Source organism: Dermacentor albipictus, chromosome 5 (genome assembly GCF_038994185.2).
Source record: "Dermacentor albipictus isolate Rhodes 1998 colony chromosome 5, USDA_Dalb.pri_finalv2, whole genome shotgun sequence".
Classification (NCBI taxonomy): domain Eukaryota; kingdom Metazoa; phylum Arthropoda; class Arachnida; order Ixodida; family Ixodidae; genus Dermacentor; species Dermacentor albipictus.
This window is the reverse complement of record NC_091825.1, coordinates 107,260,330-107,278,886: the sequence shown is the minus strand read 5'-3', so window position 1 is coordinate 107,278,886 and position 18,557 is coordinate 107,260,330. Positions and strand designations below refer to the sequence as shown.

The window sequence follows — 18,557 nt, the reverse complement described above, 5'->3', positions numbered from 1 at the left end:
ATGTGTGAAGAAGGGACGGTGTGATGTTCGAGCGACGTAAAAACTGAGGGAGAAGAGAATACCTGCTGCGGCAATTGGCGTTAGACTTTCAGTGTACCTCATGTCACAACGGCGTTATCAGTATCGATTGAGTTTTTCTACTTTGAAGAACTTTAGGAATCATGGAACATAACATGACAAAATAAGAATATAAGAAAAAAGGAAAGGAACTACGTCCGTCTTTACGCTTCTTCTGAACGTCGTGTATTGGAAGAGCTGGCGGGCGCTTTGCAGCTATTCACGACGCTGTACTATGAAGGGTGTCCCAGCTAACGTTAACCAAGCTGTTTAACGAAAACAAAAATATTTAGGGAACACATTTTAAGACCCACGGAGTCCGGTCGCTGACGATCGAACACCCTATATCTCATAGTTGTAGCTTACACCGTTTACCGGCCTTTGTGAAGGTCTCTATCTGGGACTAAGTATGGACAGCTGGGCTAGTTGGTTATGATTAGCATAATGAAACATAGTTCCAGCGCACATTTGGACACGGACGAGGAGAGAAAGACAACACGAACGCCGGTTAACTGAATTTTATTAATGGAAAACAGGGCTTTATGTACACAGGGGGAGGAGGTGGGGGACTGCTAGTGCGCAGGACCATTCAAAAATATTTCCTTGGTCTAGGCAAAGGTCATCAGAGGTGTCAAAACAAAAAATAAAAAGAAAAACTTCTCCCTCTCTTTTTTACATCACTCAGTACAGTCTTGTTCATCTCCCGCCCTACCTAGCTGATTCGACACAACCGGCGTTCGTGTTGTCTTTCTCTCCTCGTCCGTGTCCAAATGTGCGCTGGAACTATGTTTCATAAGTCTATCTGGAACGCCCTTCGTGTGTGCCTCTGTGTGTGAATTTTTAAAACCATTTACCCCTTAGACTCTTTCTAACCCTTATCTCCTAGCCCCAGTGTAGGGTATCAAACCGGAAACTAATATCTAGTTAACCTCCCTATCTGCCTCTTCATCTCTCTTTCTCTCCCTCCGCACCATGTTTTCTTAATTTTTTTGTCGCTGACCAGTTTGACTAACGTTAGCTGGGACACATGGTATAATACGCCATGTAACTATATGCGGCGTTACACATTCACTGACACGCAAAGAACGACATGTAACGACAGTCGAGCTGATATACAGTGAAAGGTGATACAAATTGGAACGCAAGCACGGCTTCCGAGATTGCAGGCGCTCGAGCAGTCCCGGAGGCCATAAAGCAAGTACTGTTTCCATTTTCTCCCACTGCCTCTCCCACGTCCTCGGCACGTGAGAATGCAGAACTTTGCGCAGGCACCCAACGCCCCCTGAACGCAACGACACGAAACCATCATTAGCATATATCTGCACCTGTCAGGGATACCTTCATTAGATACATCAATGCAATAACGGGCGACGCGCGGCGATTTTCGTTGCTTAATTACTGTGCGCGCTATAGTGTAGTGTTGTTGATGCCCAGAAAAGGTTTTGGGATGCTTTAGAATTGGCTTATGCTGTTTATACGGTTTAAGTCTGTGAGTAATTGGTGCGGACACGGCCTCTATTTTATGAGGTGCACGGTTTCGCACACACTCCGTGCAGTTCGTACTGCCGACTCGCACTACGACCCTGCGGTGAACCTACTGGCTCCTCCAACATACTGGCTTTACTGGCTACAACTATATACAACATACAATATACAACTATACTGGCTCATCCAATAAAATTCTGAGGTCACGCACGTACTCCCCTTACGCGTGAAACGTATTGTGCCATGAGTTATTTTTCGGGCTCGGCGTCTTATTTTAGAATAGGTTCGACATATTGTGTAAAGTCAGTTCGACGGCGCATATCGCTGTTCCCAACTGGATGCTCGTGTTGTTTTACCCCTGTTTTATTCCAAGCTACATTCTTGCCATTCACATCCATGTACATTAATTTACTTGTAATGTTTTGTTTCTGCTCATTGCTATATACTGTAGCTTCCCATGCGAAGCTTCTGCTATGAGCAAAAGGGATGCTTCGATAGTGACCTTTCACAGTTAGTCTTACCTAGCCTTCCCGCTACTGATTTCCCCAAATAGGTCTTCAGTCACCATCATTTAACTATATATTGTTACTAATTCAACTATATTGTTATGGCAGTTCTCGCTTAGGCCTCCGGCGAATGGCTTGCCTTGCGTGCTGGCAGTCATCTATAATATGTTTCACGGTAAAAACAGCGCAAAAGGACAGCAACACAAGACAGAGAAACACACAGGACAGGCGCTGAGTCCTGTGTACTTCAGTTTCTATCAGCGCCTGTTCTGTGTATTTCCCTCTCTTATGCTGCTGTATTTTTACTCTGCTTTTACCATGAAGATAAACCAACTCGCCAAGTTTTACACCCCATAATATGCTATAGTGCCATGACTGCAGCTAGCTGTTTGCCAGTTGTTCGTCCATATCTTCAGGCGGTAGTCCAACCAAGTGCCGGCTTCGCCTCAAGGTGCGTAAGACAAGGTTGTCCAGAACGATTACCTCGCACCTCAACCGAAATCGTTACGGATGAGATGGTTTTATCTACAGGGTGAACGAAGCAGCATACAGACACGATCGCAGACCTTCAATCTTATTTCGGCTCCTCCGCGCAACGCAACAGTCTTATTCCGACCAAATCAGCGCATTGGCTAAACAGGGCCTCCAAGGTGTTTCGTAAGTATAACTAAAGGATCGTTCTAAACCCGCGGATTATATAGCGTAACGGAAGTCCCCGTGTGACACGGCCTATAATTCGCTAATCACGAAGTTCGTATACGTGCACGATCACACAAGACAAACTCGCTGCGTCTGGAGGAGCCTGTTCTTGGTGTCCGCATACGCATCCATACTCCTGCAGGGAAACAGCAGCGGCAGCCCCGCGTCCTCGTGGCCGCCAGAGCAGCAGCAGCAGCCTCGGGGCTGCTGCGCTGCGAGTCCGTGACGTACCGGCTGGAAACGAGCACCGACAGGTCCCCGCGACGGCGGCGGCGGCGTAGCCGTATAGTGGGCGTGATCACCCCCGCGGAGGTTACGCCGAGAGCATGAATTAATGGCGCGCGTGGAGGAGCATCATTAGCCCCCGCCAAAGCGCTGGGTCATCGGGATCGCCTCTCCCGGCGTCGTCAATGGCCGCTGCCGGTGCGCTAAGACGCGCGCGTGCGTGGCCCCATCCGCGTCTGCGTTCATGAGGTTGCGCAAGAAGACGGGAGAAGAAGAAGAAGAAGAAGAAGCCGAGAAACGGAGAGGACAAGCGGGCCTCCTGCCCACTTCCTAAAGGCCCTGCAGGGTTCAGCCGAGTTCCTGAACCAGGATCGCCGCGCGCACACGGTATATCCCGCCAGAGAATTCAAGAAAGATGAACGGACCGAGCGGGGACGGCACGGGCATGTGGGGTACACCTCTGTGGCGCCTGTACCGGCCCTCCGCGAAATAGTGCGTGCAATGCTTAATGCTGGGTTGCTTGTTTGTCGTTTACGATGGCAACATAGCCATTTCATCTCATAATGTAGCGGGCGTCGCGCTAGCCACACCGCGGACGCTTTAGAAATAAAAATTTCGAAATTATAATTGAAATCGTTCGAAAGAGAGAAGCAAATGGACTTTTTGGCGGCTCCTGTCTATATCAGCCTTTCCAAAGAGAGGGCGTCGTGATAAAACCTTCTGGTCCGTTAAGTGTCAGCCCACATGAGCACGCGCTCGAAAGGGCAAGCGAATGCAGCAACACGTGCACTTCTACCCGCGCACAACGTTCAAGAGAAGGCACGTTCTCGCACCTTCATGCAAAGGTCAATATACTGCACATCGACTGTACACAGAAAAAAAAAAGTAACAGCCCCAACAGTGCAAGGCGGTCTTCAATAAGTACATATATAAGCTAATGTTTATAAGGAACCACTGAACTCCGGAAGCGTAAGTGCCCAGCGCTCGCGTCTTAAGTGTCACGACCTCCACACGTCTACCTATGAAGGGAATACCCAAGGAGTTTTTACAAGCAATTGTACGCCATGCAACCAGACCGCCGTGCAGGTCAAATTTCGTGCCGTCCTTCATTTTTTTTTCTTTTTATATTCTTCAGCCATTCCGAGCGCGCCGACCTAACCGCCCCCAACCGAAGCCGGATTCGGTTTAATGCGCGACCGTTAGCGCCTGCCTATACCACGGCGAAGTCATCACGGCGGCGGCAGCAGGCAAGGCAGTCAGACCCCACTCTACGAAGGAGCGCGCGCGCGTCTAAAAAACCCGCGCGCGCCCCTCTTCCCAAAGCCGAGGGTAACAACTTCTCCTGCTGGGCGGCGTTTTCTCGTCGGCTCCGCAAAACCGAGGCCACAAGAGGGGAAGCCGCGGGCGCCGAAAGACTCGCGCATGGCCGCAGCGCCGCCGCGGAGCCAATTACAAAGAGACGGACTCGCGGCGTACCATATTTCATAGCCGCGCGGCGTGGCAAAACTGGCCGACCTAGAAGCCTCGCGCTGCGCCTCCTTCCTGCAGGGTTTCCGGGGTGCCGCACCGACCGCTGCGTCGGCGGCTGCCCGCGCGGGTCACTCCGCGCGAGACCCGAGGTCGCATACAAAGCGCGAAGGCTGCCTGCACCCCCCTGCCTGCCGCCGCCGTTGCAGTGGACGACCGAGGGCGACGTCGGAGAAGACTCGCGTTATTTCTCGAGGGCGGAGAGTGTGCCCAATCGGCGCCGTGTGCCGCTTGTCCGCACCAATTAGGGTTGCGCGAATGAACCGTTCCGGCTGCGGCGAGCTCAAGCATGCTTCGCATATGGCCGAGCGGAGTTGGAAGATGCGGGAGGTACTCGCGATGAACTGCGCCATCGTTCCGTGCACTGCGCTGCTAGCGAATCGCTCCCGCTGGCCGTTTCTTTTTGTAGCTAGCGTCCTTGGAGAGAGGGAGAGAGAGAGAGAGAGATAGAGAGAGAGAGAGAGAGCCACATGCGGGGAATCGAGATGCCCTGCGGACGGTGAGACCGTGGCGAACAGAGCAGGGCGTTCGCCAAGGCTGCGAGAAGAAGGACATTGTGAAAGATAGAGACGTCCAGCCACTGTTCAACCGGTGTTTGGCACGCTCTCTACCTTGTGTTGTGAGGGACCATTTATTTGAAGAGCGACGGCCTCGGTGCCAGCGGAGGCGTTGACGCACTGGGTAATATCCGGTGAAGACTGAGTCATGCATCTAGGTATGCCATATAGCCAAGTGCACCGATACCCCTGTTATCTAGAGAGTACAACAGATACTTTGGTTGTATGTTGAAGATAATTTCAGATATGAAGGGAGTAGAAAAAGTGATCATAAGTGTTAATGTGCAGAGTAACGAAACAAACGTAAGCGCGCACTCGCGCACATGGCAAGGCACCGCAAGGACACAGTGAGAGAGACAATGGGTTAGAATGTGCTAGAGTAGCGAAACAAGCTCCTGAAAGGTGTATACATATTTCTCACGGGCCGCAGATGTTACAAGTATAAAGAAAGAGAAAGTTGAATTGAAAGACAGCCAACACTTGACAACGTCGACAAGCAACTGAAGCATTTACACGCTGATTATTCCATTGTTTTAAAGCAACGAGTGGGAATCTGTAGCGGTGGTGAAGCTTGTTCAAAATACTGTTCCTGTAAGTAGGCTGATGTAAGCGCCAATGCTCCAAGTACCGAAGAGCACAACAGAAGCATCAAGAAGTAATTGCTTTATTTTTTCTACACTTCACGACCTGCTTGCCGCCTCAGGTCGCAGGACGCCATCACGTGCTGCGTCGCAAAATGTATGTATCATTATCACGTAATGTGTCGTTTGGGAAATTAATGAGAACAAAGCGCCACTTTGCGTCCGTTTTGCAACATTTCACTCGGCACATGACCGCCTTGAAGGCGATGGGAATTCTTTGGTTGAGAAACCCCGCCCGTCACTGATCGAACGGGCTGGTAGCATCGACAAACGATAATTCTTCCAGCTCGCATGATCGCGCTGCGAGGTTGCATCGGCGTCGCAGTTTCAACTTGTTCAAATTTCTTTTCGGTAACCACCCGTTCCTATCCATTGCAGGGATTGACAACTGGCCAGAATGTGTTGTGAGACGTTAATAGAAATGAAATGACCATGGTTTATAGTGACAGAATCCAGCACGCTGTTCGCGATTTAAGTATGAATTATAAATTTAAGTTGGCAAAGAAAGTATTAAAAACCAGTAGGTGGCGAGGCCTGGCGGTGAAATCTTGGTACTTCGGATGTAATCTATGAGATTGTCGTACGTAATTTGGCTGTTATTAAGTACAACTTAATTATTGTTTAAAATTACAGTTGTTTTATTATTAGGCACTTGCGCTTTATTCTAGGCTTCGTAAACCAAAAGCGCACGTATGGCTATGGCAACACGCGGAAGTGCGCTTCACGTGTAAAAGTGTTTCGCTTTCTAATCGATTGGTTTCATTTTGACTGGTGAAATACCAAAGCGGTTGGACAGGAAACCAAGAAAACACGTACCTATTATCGCAGAAATACTTTAACATCTCGGAAAACATGAACCGCAGTAACACCGACTTAATAACCAAAATAACACTTTCTCACAGTTACGGCCGCACTTGTCGTCTGCCTCCCACTAATGCCGGCGTAGAATCGCTATCACGCTCACCTATCACAGTTTTCAGCCCGCTCCACTGAACGATTACATCTACACTGCAGATCGAAAAATTCCGATAAAGAAATGTACTGCGGCGATTTCCGCGTTGCTACTTCATAATTAGACACTCTGACCGGTATGTTTTCCACTGTATTAAAAAATATAGGTACCATGAAAATTGATAGTTAGTCCATTCAACAATCTATAGTCCTATGCCAACCACCTACACCACATTTTGTGACAGGACCAAACCGGCTTGCTTACCCCGTGAAACTTTATAGCTATGCAGTACCATGCACGACTATTTGCTCATCCGTGGAGTTATCCCAGAATTCTTGTTTAACGCTAGGAGACGAGTCTGAAGCCGTTGCTCTGCATGCTAAGCTTATGACAGACGCCTGTACGGCCTCGATCCTGAAAAGGACCTCAAACATGCCGCATTCCAAGCAATAATACTACTCGCTTACGCTGGCACGCGATTGCAATGAACTGCTTTCCAAAACAAGGCGAAGACCGTACGGGTGCCTAATCTTAACGACGACCTCAGAGGCAACGCTTATGCGCACCGTGTCAATTTCATTCGCAACGCAGGGTGCCTTATGCGCTGCCTTCCCGTGATATTTATGCGCAATTACAGAAGCGTAGGTGCGAATCACGCAAGCGAGGGGCATCCGTGCACTCTGATAGCGGGTTGTGCGTGATTATGTGGCGGAAAATGAGGTGATAAAGTCAAAAGTCAAGGCCAAAGCAAAACATTCGTCTTCAAGCTAATAGAGCGTACGGTATAGGAACGATAAAAGAACTACGTTCGAGGTATAGCATCATCATCATCATCAGCAGCAGCAGCAGCAGCAGCAGCAGCCTACGTTATGTCGACTGCAGTACACCTCTCCCAGCGATCTCCAATTACCCCTGTCTTGCGTTAGGCGATTCCAACTTGCGCCTGCAAATTTCCTAATTTCATCACCTCACCTAATTTTCTGCCGTCCTCGACTGCTCTTCCCTTCCCTTGGCACCCATTCTGTAGCTCTAATGGTCCACCGGTTACCCGCCCTATGCATTGGCTTCCCCTGGTTCATCTTTTTTCTCTTAACGTCAACTAGGATATCGGCTATCCCCGTTTGCTCTCTGATCCGCGCCGCTCTCTTCCTTTCTCTTAACGTTATGCCTTAACATTTTTGTGCAAATAAATAAAATAGCCTGTTGAAAAAGAAGCCGGCGTCTGTAACAGCGAAATGGCACCTAAATCCCCATTGGTTGCGACGCAACGTCACGCGCGCGCCACGACGCAGCAGAGCGAGCCAAAGGGAACACCTGCTGGCGCGCCGGGTGTTGCGTGAGGGGAGAGGGCATCACGACGACGATGCGTCACCCTCGCTCTCGGAAGCCTGTGTTGTCCGCGCGTTCCTTGTCCGCGCAAGTTCTCGAGTGCGTTCTAACTTTGCCTCGGTATTCGCTAGGAAGAAATTAATGTATACAAAAAAACATACATGAGATTAGGAAGAAAAAACGTTGGCGGAACTGAATTTCCAACCTATGACGCCACGCTGAGAAGCCAAGTGTCTTATCCACTGGGCTGAGCCACCAGCGCCTCCTAGACAGCAGGCTTGTGCACTCTGCTTTGTAGCATGATGCTACTTGGAGCGAAATTTCCATTGCCAAGCCTGGCGTGACGAAAGCGATGACGTCAAAAACACCGCGGCTAACTCGAGAGCGTCACCCTTAGATTCTATGGCAGCCGGGCAAGGTAGCATCACGTCACGAATCGATGTGCACCGGCCTTGTGCTAGCAAGAGGCGTTGGCCAAGCAGCTCAACGCGCTCGCTTGCCCGCGACGAGTTCGTAACTCGAAAGACGACTCAGCGGCGTTCAAGTGGACATTAATGTTTTCGCATTCACACCTCATAAGAAGTGCTTAGGTGTCCTCGGATTTTTGTTCCATCCCACTTTGCGCGGTCTTTGACTTGTTCTCGAGTTTCTTTGTTAAGCTCCCCGTTTCTGCCCCATATGATAGCAGCGGTAGAATGCAATGATATAACCCGTTGCGCTATATACCTATGGTCTAACAAAGTCACGATGAAAGCAACGAACAGATGTTCGATACCCTAAACTTATAAGTGATCGCAGGTTATGATTTGCCTGCCGCACTACCACAGTCGATACTGATAGAGCCGATACTACCTTCAAACACCGATCTATCAGAACGAGATATTGCTCGATAAGTCTATAAATTGGTGGCCTCTGGGGCTGAATTCACAAAACTTTTTGTTCGTAAGTGCTTTTTGTCATTGGCCGGTCGTCTCCACTAATGATATCCCCTTCACCACGATTGGCAGGATCTGCTCTTACGAACATTTTTAAGCGGAAGAACAATTTTGTAAATATGGGCGCTCGCCTTTAGGAGAGACCAGACAGGAGTCGCGGCTCGCCTACGCCGAGGCGATTTGCACTTTACAATTATTCACCCCCTCGTACGCCTAGCTGATGACAGAACATGCATTTGGGATAACGCAACGCCGTCCATAGAGTTCGTTCACTCTGTCCTCATAGCTCCACCTGCGAGAGACGGACAGCGATCCGCGCTTCGTCTTCGTCAGCAACACGCCGCCACCGCAGCGGCGCGCTAAAGCAAATCGCAACGAGCTATCATTACAAGCGCAATCATCACGCACCGGGACCCGCTCACTCCTGTCTCTCCTCACACACAAAGCGATCGCAGCGCCACCCTCCTCCCTACGAGGAGGAGGAAGGCGATGCTCCCGCCCCTTTCGCTGGCCGTCGTCCCGACAGCGTGAGCCGCGCTGCCCTTAAATTTAATCAAGGGGTCGCCCCAATCGGCGTCGTGACCTGCGTAATAGCCCCGTCTCGGCGCGGGCCTAACGCTTCTCGCGCACGCGAGAGCGGCGCGCGAGAGTCCCTTTTTCTCGCCGCCTGCACGAGCAGCCCATCGTCAACAAACGCAAACAACAAAAGAGAAACGTCATCATCAACAACGAAACGACGAGAACAACAACAACAACACTCGTAATACGCGCTCGTTGTTCTTACAGTGCAAGACAAAAGGACGGCGCAAACCAACTACACGGAGGGAGAAGGAACGGCTCTCGGGAGTCAAAGAGGGAAGCGAGCGTTACGATGGGCGCATGCCGCGCGTATTCGTGCGTACGCACGCACGTACAGACACACAAAACTCGTGCAAAGCGCGGGCCGAAACAACTTCATGGTGTAACGTGACTATCACGACAGGTAGCGAAATGTGTACGCGCCTCTCTTGAAATGCCCTGCCCCCACCCCCTCCCGTGCCCCCGCTGTTCTCCGGCAATCTCTTCTATACTCTTCTTCCCTGGCTAAACTGGCCTTCGGTCTATGAACGTTCGTGCTGAAGCGTACACGAGCGATACGGGCGGGAGAGCGCGGGGAGGAACCCGCGCGCCGCCCATGGGCGTCCTCGGGTACCGCATCTGGCTGCTATGCAGTATGCATTTCCTTACAATGTGGACCCAGTCGTACAAGACATCTTTTCGAACTTTGTATACATATACTCTGGGGCTGTATAGTTCGTTTCACATAGTTCGCAAGCGGCGCGGAATAACACACTAACAGCGTGACGATATGTAGTCTGTCCTTTGATCGTTCTGCCTTGTATATACTGCGTGCTCCTCTATCAACATTCGCCATATAGACCAATGTGCAGTAGCAGGGAAGCGACATGGCCATCCAGCCAACATATTTGCGTTAGTATACCCGTTAAAAGCTACCGGCTCTCTTCAGAACGCACAGGTTAGCGTGAAGATGCGCGTCCCATTCCACGAGTGCGTTAATTTACGCAAATGTTCACAAAACAGTGAAAAAGTTCGTGACCGCAGTCTGGAATGGCAGCGTGCACAGCAGTTTATTGAACGGTTGCTGTAAGCTGGAAGACACGTCGCCCTACAAACAGGCTCATGATATTCATTCGGACACTCACTCCTCATGGTGCATTCACGCACTGAAGGCATACAGACATGTCACCGAGGCCAATTTGCTTCCTAACATCCCCCCCCCCCCGATGTTCTCTCTAACTGGCCTACTTATTCACTATAGGTATCATTATCATCACCACCACCATCATCATCATCCCATTTTATGCTCACTGCATCCAGGGCTAAGGCCTCTCCCACCAATCTCCAATTGGCCCTGTTTCACGCGAGATGAGCCAATATTCTGCCTGTAAACATTTTAATTTCACCACACATCTTAGTTAAACTCTTAAACCTCTTCAACCCCACTTCCTTGTCACAGTGTATTCATAAACCGATTGCATATATAGCACAGATTTCACGTTCGCCAATATAATCTCTAAGACTTGTTTGGCATTGGTCGGCCGCCATCAGTAACTATACGTCCAACATCGCGATTGACAAGTAGTTCCTCTTGCAAACTTTTTGGGGGATATGGGCTCGGAGGTTAAATTCACAAAACTTTACTTCTGTAAGCGCGTCTATTCATTTTTCGAGCTCTATCCGGTCACGATAGCGATCGACGGGATAAAGCGACGATCGCCCTTCGTGTGTCCAATCCCGGACGACACCTGCCTTATTTGCCTAAGAGAAGCTCTGTAAGTACCATACCGGAGGATGTATCCACGTATAGCTTTACGTCCGCTAACGCTGTTTGCTATTTGCCAGCCGCCTTTGCGCAACATCACGACTGGCCGCAGCACCTGTACTTACGAACAGATCTAGTGTAACAACCTTTCTGTGAGCAGTTTCCCCAGGCAGAACTTATATCAAGCGCTGCTGAAACCACAACGGTCGTGAACTCTACAGCGATGGGGTGCGGCACGGTCGCCGTAAGTGTTAGCTTGAAAGAAAACGGTCGCCACACGAATCTCTCATGCCCGTTATAAGAGGCGTCGGGCGCGTGCGGTCCTTTACTTACAAAGAGCGCGTGGCTAACCCTCCCGTCGTGAAAAAAAAAAAGAAAAAAGAGAGAGAGAGAGAGAGAGAGAGAGAGAGAGAGAGAGAGAGAGAAGGGTTTCGGGTGCAAGTTTGGAATCACGTGCGGACGATGGTCCGAGGGGTGCGGAAGCACCGCAGACAGACGCCGCCGCCGCCGCCGAGCGATTTGCAACGTTCGGAACCCAAGATCGTCCGCAACACCGGGGCACATCGATTGGCGTTCCGCGCCGCGGCAATTTGTTGCCTCCCTATGCGAAGACGTGCACCCACCGCTCGCACCACGCGGCGTGGAAGAAGGGCGCGAACTGCAGCGGGGATGCGAGAAGGCGCTCGTGACGAAAAAAAACTTTTTTCTTCTCTCTCTCTCTCTTACATCCTCGCGTTCTCACGAGGCTGTGTTATAAGCGGCTAGTGCGAATGGTTTGACCTCATCGGCAGCGTGTCGAGCTGGTGCGTTACCGCGCACGCATCAGGTGCGGCACGTATATGCTGCAGATGAGAAAGGGCCATCCATGCTCGGCCCTATAGCTGTTCTAGTCGAGAGGATCGTCGCGTGTTTGAGTCTTGACGACTGCGGGGACGCGCTGCTGAGGGTTTAACGAGAAAGGAGGAGGTGGCTGCTGGGTGAAACCAAGTGAAACAAAAAAAAAATACTTCGCGTTATCCACTTTGTATGCAGTGCGAGAGAAACAGGCAGACTGAGCTGCATGACATACTGCGGAAGCGCGTATGTTGTGACGGGAAGCATTGGGCAGACGGCAACTCCGACTGCACAGAAAGCGGATCCGACCCCAGAATGCCCTCGTCGTCGCCATCTTCCCTTGCTTGGAGGCGGCGCGAGCATGTAGAAACTGAAGCCACGTCCCAACTGTCACAGCGCACAGAAAAACGCACAGAACGCACTTGTTAGTATGCTATTGCGGTTGTAAACACGCCTTTATTCGAGTCAAGGTATATATCCGCTGTTCTCGAGCGGAGCGCGCATGCTCCTTAAAGGGCCCCTGAAATGGTTCGGACAAATTTTGTAGGCGCGTAGGGTACAGCTTAAGTAGAACATTCGCACCACAATTTAAGTGAAGCGTTACGTATTAATGGAGCTGCAAGCGATTAGAAGTTACCCTCCTCCCTAGCTATGCTTTTCCTCCTCAACTCGCTCGCCGAGCGAGCGGCGCTAAGCTCCGCCTTCACTGGTTCAGCGTCACGATGCGACGTCACATCGCTCACTTCCGGTTGTTTAGGAGCACGCCCCCTCCCGCGCGAGACCTCTCCGCTAGCCGCTTGGCCGTCGACCGAGAGCTATCGAAGCAGCGTGCGTTGCGAGCATTCTGTCGTAGCGCCGAACGTGTCCGGTACTCCGCTAAAAACAGGCAAGCTGGTCATTTCGGCAAATGACTGGAGGCATAAACTCAAGCTGATGAAGGAACTTTAGCGTAGACGTACGTGAGCAGCCTGATCGGTCTGCACGGTCCAGACACTTCCTGGCGCAGCGCTTAACCAGTCAAACAAAGCGCTAATATTGCTCTAACCAAGTGTAAAGCATTTTAAACATTTATAAATCAACGTGTTGATGATTACACTCCTGCGAAAAGTACACACCAGCAGCAAAGAATACACTTCGTTGCTGCTACTGTGTATGGTTGAGCTCTGTGCCACCAGGTGGCGGCACCGTGCAGACCGTTCACATTTGCCCTTCTGCTCATCTCGTGGCTCATCCCGGCACAGTCAAGCGGCCAGACCCTGTCCCCTTGCGCTTGCGTTTGCCCTAATACTGGACTCGCGGCTTGCAGGTCGCTAGGTTTGCAGTCCACAAGGCAACAAAGTCGAATCATAGTGCTCGCGAAAAGACTGAGACCGACTCTGACCGCGGAGCTCTCGTCAAAATGGAGTACGTTGTAACACAAGCAGACGACACTTGCTGTGTGCCGGAAGTGCTGAAGTGTACTAAAAAACTATTCTTGTGTATTCTCTTTAAGTTATTTTCTTTTTGCAAAAACAAAGTAACTAACATTCCAACTATTGCGAGCATCATTTGTTCACCATAAAGTTGGAAAAATTATCGACCACGCGCCCTGGTCAGCCAATCAGATAGCTCGCCCATGTGACGTAATATGGGTTATTTGCATCATATGGGTAGGGGCGGCTTAAAATTCCGCCGAGCAGTGCGCTGCGATCGGCAGCGATGTGTATTTTTAAAACCTTATAATAAATTACACGCTTTACGCAGAGCACTTAGATGCATCAATTAATGATCAGAAGAACCTACTCTAACGACTCAGTACGTTTGTAGAAAATCGCCAAAATCGTTTCAGGGTCCCTTTAACTTTATGACGTTAAATACACTGCGAGGCTATACTCCTGTTTGTCCTCTCTATATGCTGTGTAAAAAACTTCCAACACGAAGACTCACCTGACAGGCATGCGGCGGCTTCCTGGACAGCGCTCACGTTTTGCAGGAAATGCAAGGTGGCATGCTTGGCCTCCAACCCATCTCCGCAACACCGGGCAACCTCGGAGGAGTAGCTAACGGACCTCTCTCTTCCCAATACAGGCCCTGCTCGACCTTATCAAGAGGCCCTCGATCTTATCGAATGAGGAAGCAACAGGCCCGGACTTTGGTTTCTTATCAATAAAGTTATTCGTCTCTCTCTCTTGTTGCCCGCCTACTTACGTACTTACATCTCGGATATGCACGAAGAGAGCAGGCAAACCCGCGTATTACACAATGCAAGTGCATCAGCCATGGTTACCGACAGAAGCAATGAGCAACACTGCGCATAACTGATGGGGATGATTTGTAATGGCATCTTATTAGAAATGGGGCGCCAAAAAATAGTCACCTACCCTTCTTGAGTTAATCAGGGCCGCTCTCTTGTACTCGTTCGAAAAACCGACGTTCCGTTTTGTCCCACGCGATTGTCCTGGTAGCGCCGATATCGCGGCATAGGCCAATCTAGGCCAATCGGGTGAGGCGAAACCGAACGTCGGCTTTTCGAACGCGTACAAGATAGAGGCCCAGGTGTTATGTACGTTTATTGTATATAGTCTGGTATTTTGCCTATCTCCGATTGATATTTTCTCTATTCATTTAAACATCCCTGTATTGTTCAGTTACATGTACCCCTCTAACGATTGCTGTTCTAAGAATCTTTTCCCTGATATTTTTACACAAATACACTAAACGCCTCTCGCTTATTTCGACTGCCTGACCATTTAATACTCCCATTCGCTTTGTATGCCAGGGCTTCTGGAATGTGGACGTTCCCTAAACGGTTCTTGCTGTGTGAATATATTGGCATTCCATTACCATATGCTGAGTCGTCTCCAGACTTTTGCTACAGCAGACACATTGAGAAAAATAAGCGCCACCTACCGCAGTTCTTGTGCTGCAGAGCTGGGCGCTTCCCGACTAGCCACTGTGGAAAATTCCCTTGCCCCGAATGCTCGACTACCTGCACCAAAACAATGGAGGACGGCCAGATGGTCATTGTCGTTACGCAGCCATTAGGGATTTACACGCATGCTGCGACAAGAGTCATTGCTGTTATTTTATCAAGGCTCAGTAATTTACGCTTGCGCCCAGTAGCTTTGTCCTTCTCGAGACCCGCTAAAACAACAGAGAAAATCCATGGGAATTAGTACAGAGCAACCCATGAATAAACGGACACGCTCGCTTACAGGAGTCATCTTATCGAAAAGCATAACGAGGGTGCGGCACATGACATATGCCTAACTCGACTTATTAAACGCTCCACTCCTATTCCATTGATAGAATCAGAGTAATTACTTGAAGTGACACTAACCAGGAGCTGCTCAGTATCACCCGCGAAGCTGCGCCATAGCGTTGAGTTGCAGTGGTTGCCCGGCCACTGTGACATGCATGGCTATTGTTCATGCTGACCGCCTTGCCGGCGCCGCGCATGGCAATCTGACGGAGACAAATTTAAACGAAGTTCTCGAGAAAAAACAAAGCGACCCCGGTGTACAGTCGAATGATGATGCATGCTGCACTTCCGGACACGTGCGTGTGGGCGTGACGTACGTCGCTTGTGGTGGTGGTGATGTGTAACGTCGGCAACAGCTTCGCTGTACATCCACTTGCACAACATAGAATGGCGGCGGATTTTTTTATTATTATTTTATACCGTTTTAGCCTAGCGTCACTATTACGCTCGGCCCAACTGTGATTCCACGCGCCGAGCCAGAGCATGGAACAACGCGTAGACTTCGGATTTTTGATTAGCGCATTCCTGCCGCTATGCTATAGCGACGCGCTCTCAGCTTGCTTGCGAAACAACCGATAATCCGAGTTAACGCGCACTTCGCGCTCCGCTAAATCGGCTTTAAAGCCGAGCGAAGGAAGCGTTCTGCATACGTTCCGCTACCGTCACGAACGTTGTGCGCACGCGCATTGCCATTCCCGCTATGCGGTCGCGTGCAAATTTGACAGCACACACACCGGTGTATAAGCGGCGAAAAGCCTAAACCTCCTGCTACAATCTCTCTATTGTAACGGCACAGTTTTAATAATAATAATATTTGGGGTTTTACGTGCCAAAACCACTTTCTGATTATGAGGCACGCCGTAGTGGAGGACTCCGGGAATTTTGACCACCTGGGGTTCTTTAACGTGCACCTAAATCTAAGCACACGGGTGTTTTCGCATTTCGCCTCCATCGAAATGCGGCCGCCGTGGCCGGGATTCGATCCCGCGACCTCGTGCTCAGCAGCCCAACACCATAGCCACTGAGCAACCACGGCGGGTATGGCACAGTTTTCAGCACTATCGCAACGCAGCGTTTCCTCTTGTTTATATATATGCTCGCAAACCGACGCTACGTGCAATCGCCAGGCGGTGGTGCAGACGTCCCCTGGTGTCGCAGCAGTATAATTCCATTGAGATACAGCTAGCATTCTCAGACGAAGGGATACAGATGCACTCTGCTTGGAAAGAAGGCAAGCGCTGCCCAGTTCCGCTTTCGGTCGCCAGGCATCAGAGCGTTGCGCTTACGGCGTGTAGGCCGAACGCATGTACGCACACACACATAGGCGCGCGCGCGCGCGCACGGCGATAGCCGCGCGCAGCAAGGTGGACGAGCTGGTTACGTGCAGCCGCTGCCGCCACAAGACACGACCCGGAGCAGGAAGGCGGTCGTTCATTAATTGCCATTAAAGGGGAGGAAGACTGGTCGACGCACGCAGGGGAGGCGCCTATGAACCTTGCCGGCCCAGACGGCCGGCTTACACAACGCAGGGTGGGGGGAGGTGAGGAGAGGGGGGGGGGAGCGTCTAGATATGCGCTCGCGGCTCGTGAGAGGCGTGCATATCTACGAGGAGCTCTTCCTCTTGCTTCCGCTGTTGTACTACGTGCCGTCTCTCTTACACTACACAGTGAGTACGCGGTCGTCTACGTCTACGGCGGTTACAAAATCGATGCCTCCCGACGGAGGTTGTGAAAAAAAAAAAAACATTAGGTAAGGTTTGCTAGTTTGCAGCGCTCTGTAAAGGTGCGATAAAACGCAGCACGGTCTTCGAAAATCGGAGGGCCCAGTCTCGGCGCGGATAAAGACAGATTACGGAAGAGAAGATTATTGGCGGTTTGTATACTTCGTAGTCGGAGTATAGATAAACACAGAATCTGCGGCTGATGAGCCCTGAATGAGAGATTACGGAAGAACGAGAGGTTACAAAAGCGGTAGCAGTGTCGTCATTTGCTTTACAGGCGTGTTATAAAGTCAGTGATATTTCTCGAAACGTGAGACAGAGTCAAGCACTCAGTGATGCACATCGCGAAATTACCATAAAAGTACAGAACCTACGGAGGAATAAAGTTTCATTAGTTTCTTCGCAAGACCAGCATAATAACGAATAGCTGCTAGTTGGGTTGAATATTTATAGACATAGTTCTTATGGGGATCCTTTCTCCATTCAAGATGACGCCGTTATGGCGGTCGTCTATATCGCAATGCTTGAGATGAAAATTACAGAAACGCGCCACGATTGTCTCAGAATTCGGTATTTGGCTTCCTGAGAGTAAAGCGAGCGGACTTACGTTGACTCACTGTCAGCTCTTTGAACACAGCGTATAAGGTAACCCCATCTGTAGAGCACAGCGCCTGCGAGAGGGCCACTGCTGACCAAAGAGACAGTGCGGAAGCGTAATAATGGATGGTTCTTCAAGTTATGTACGCTGTATACAACTGTCACTGCTGCGCTCTGTGGTGAATCTGTGCACTTTGGTGAAGCTTTGGTGAAGCTGCGCACAGCTGTTCTCAATTGAGGCTTCTGCTATGATCCACATTTACGCCATGGGTGACGTCACTTCTTGCAGAAGCCTGATGATACCGCCGGAGACACATACAGGCATAGCAAGCTTGTGCGTTCAAAGAAGACGCAAAGCAGCGCTGTGGATTGATGATAGCGTATCATAATCGTAGAAAACCGAACTATACATCCGCACTGTTATTAACGTGTGCGTGTTTTCCAAACGCCAAGCCGACGCGAAGTTCTACGCATTTGTCATCTCCGACAAAGGAGTATTAAGCGAAACAACTGTTACACGTGGTTCTCGCTTCGAGTAGCGCATTTCCGCATCGAGAACTGCAAATAACGCGTTCATAATCTCTTCTTTCTTAATGTGATCATTATCCTCGCAAGGCTCGGCGTTTCAGGTGAGTCACTTTGCGTGCGTACTTTGATATACAGTGGTCAAACAAGGGTTGTGGCAGCGAAGCCAACCTTTCGGCAAGTTAACTTGTTTTCGCCAGGGCCAGACGGAGACCAGTTCCCTTGACGAATCATTGGCTCCAGGTATACTCCTCGTTGTATCACTACTGATCAATTCGAGCCTCCGTTTTCCACTGAGCATCTTTGTTCGTATTCGTGTGTGCAGGAGTTATCATGCGCATTTGCACGTGTGTCCGTGTTATTGTTCTTCGCGCGAGTGCTTGAAGGTGACGGTGCGGATTTAT

General features: G+C 50.2%; 1 protein-coding gene across 3 annotated transcripts in view; it reads right to left on the bottom strand.

The window, feature by feature from the left end:
* Positions 1-18,557, bottom strand: part of vvl (ventral veins lacking) — a 228,691-nt gene that overhangs the window by 163,543 nt on the left and 46,591 nt on the right. For all 3 annotated transcript variants that reach the window (XR_011514564.1, XR_010562942.2, XR_010562941.2), the window contains exon 2: positions 14,960-15,038. The gene's annotated coding sequence lies outside the window, so the exon portion shown is untranslated. The remainder of the gene's footprint in view (positions 1-14,959; positions 15,039-18,557) is intronic.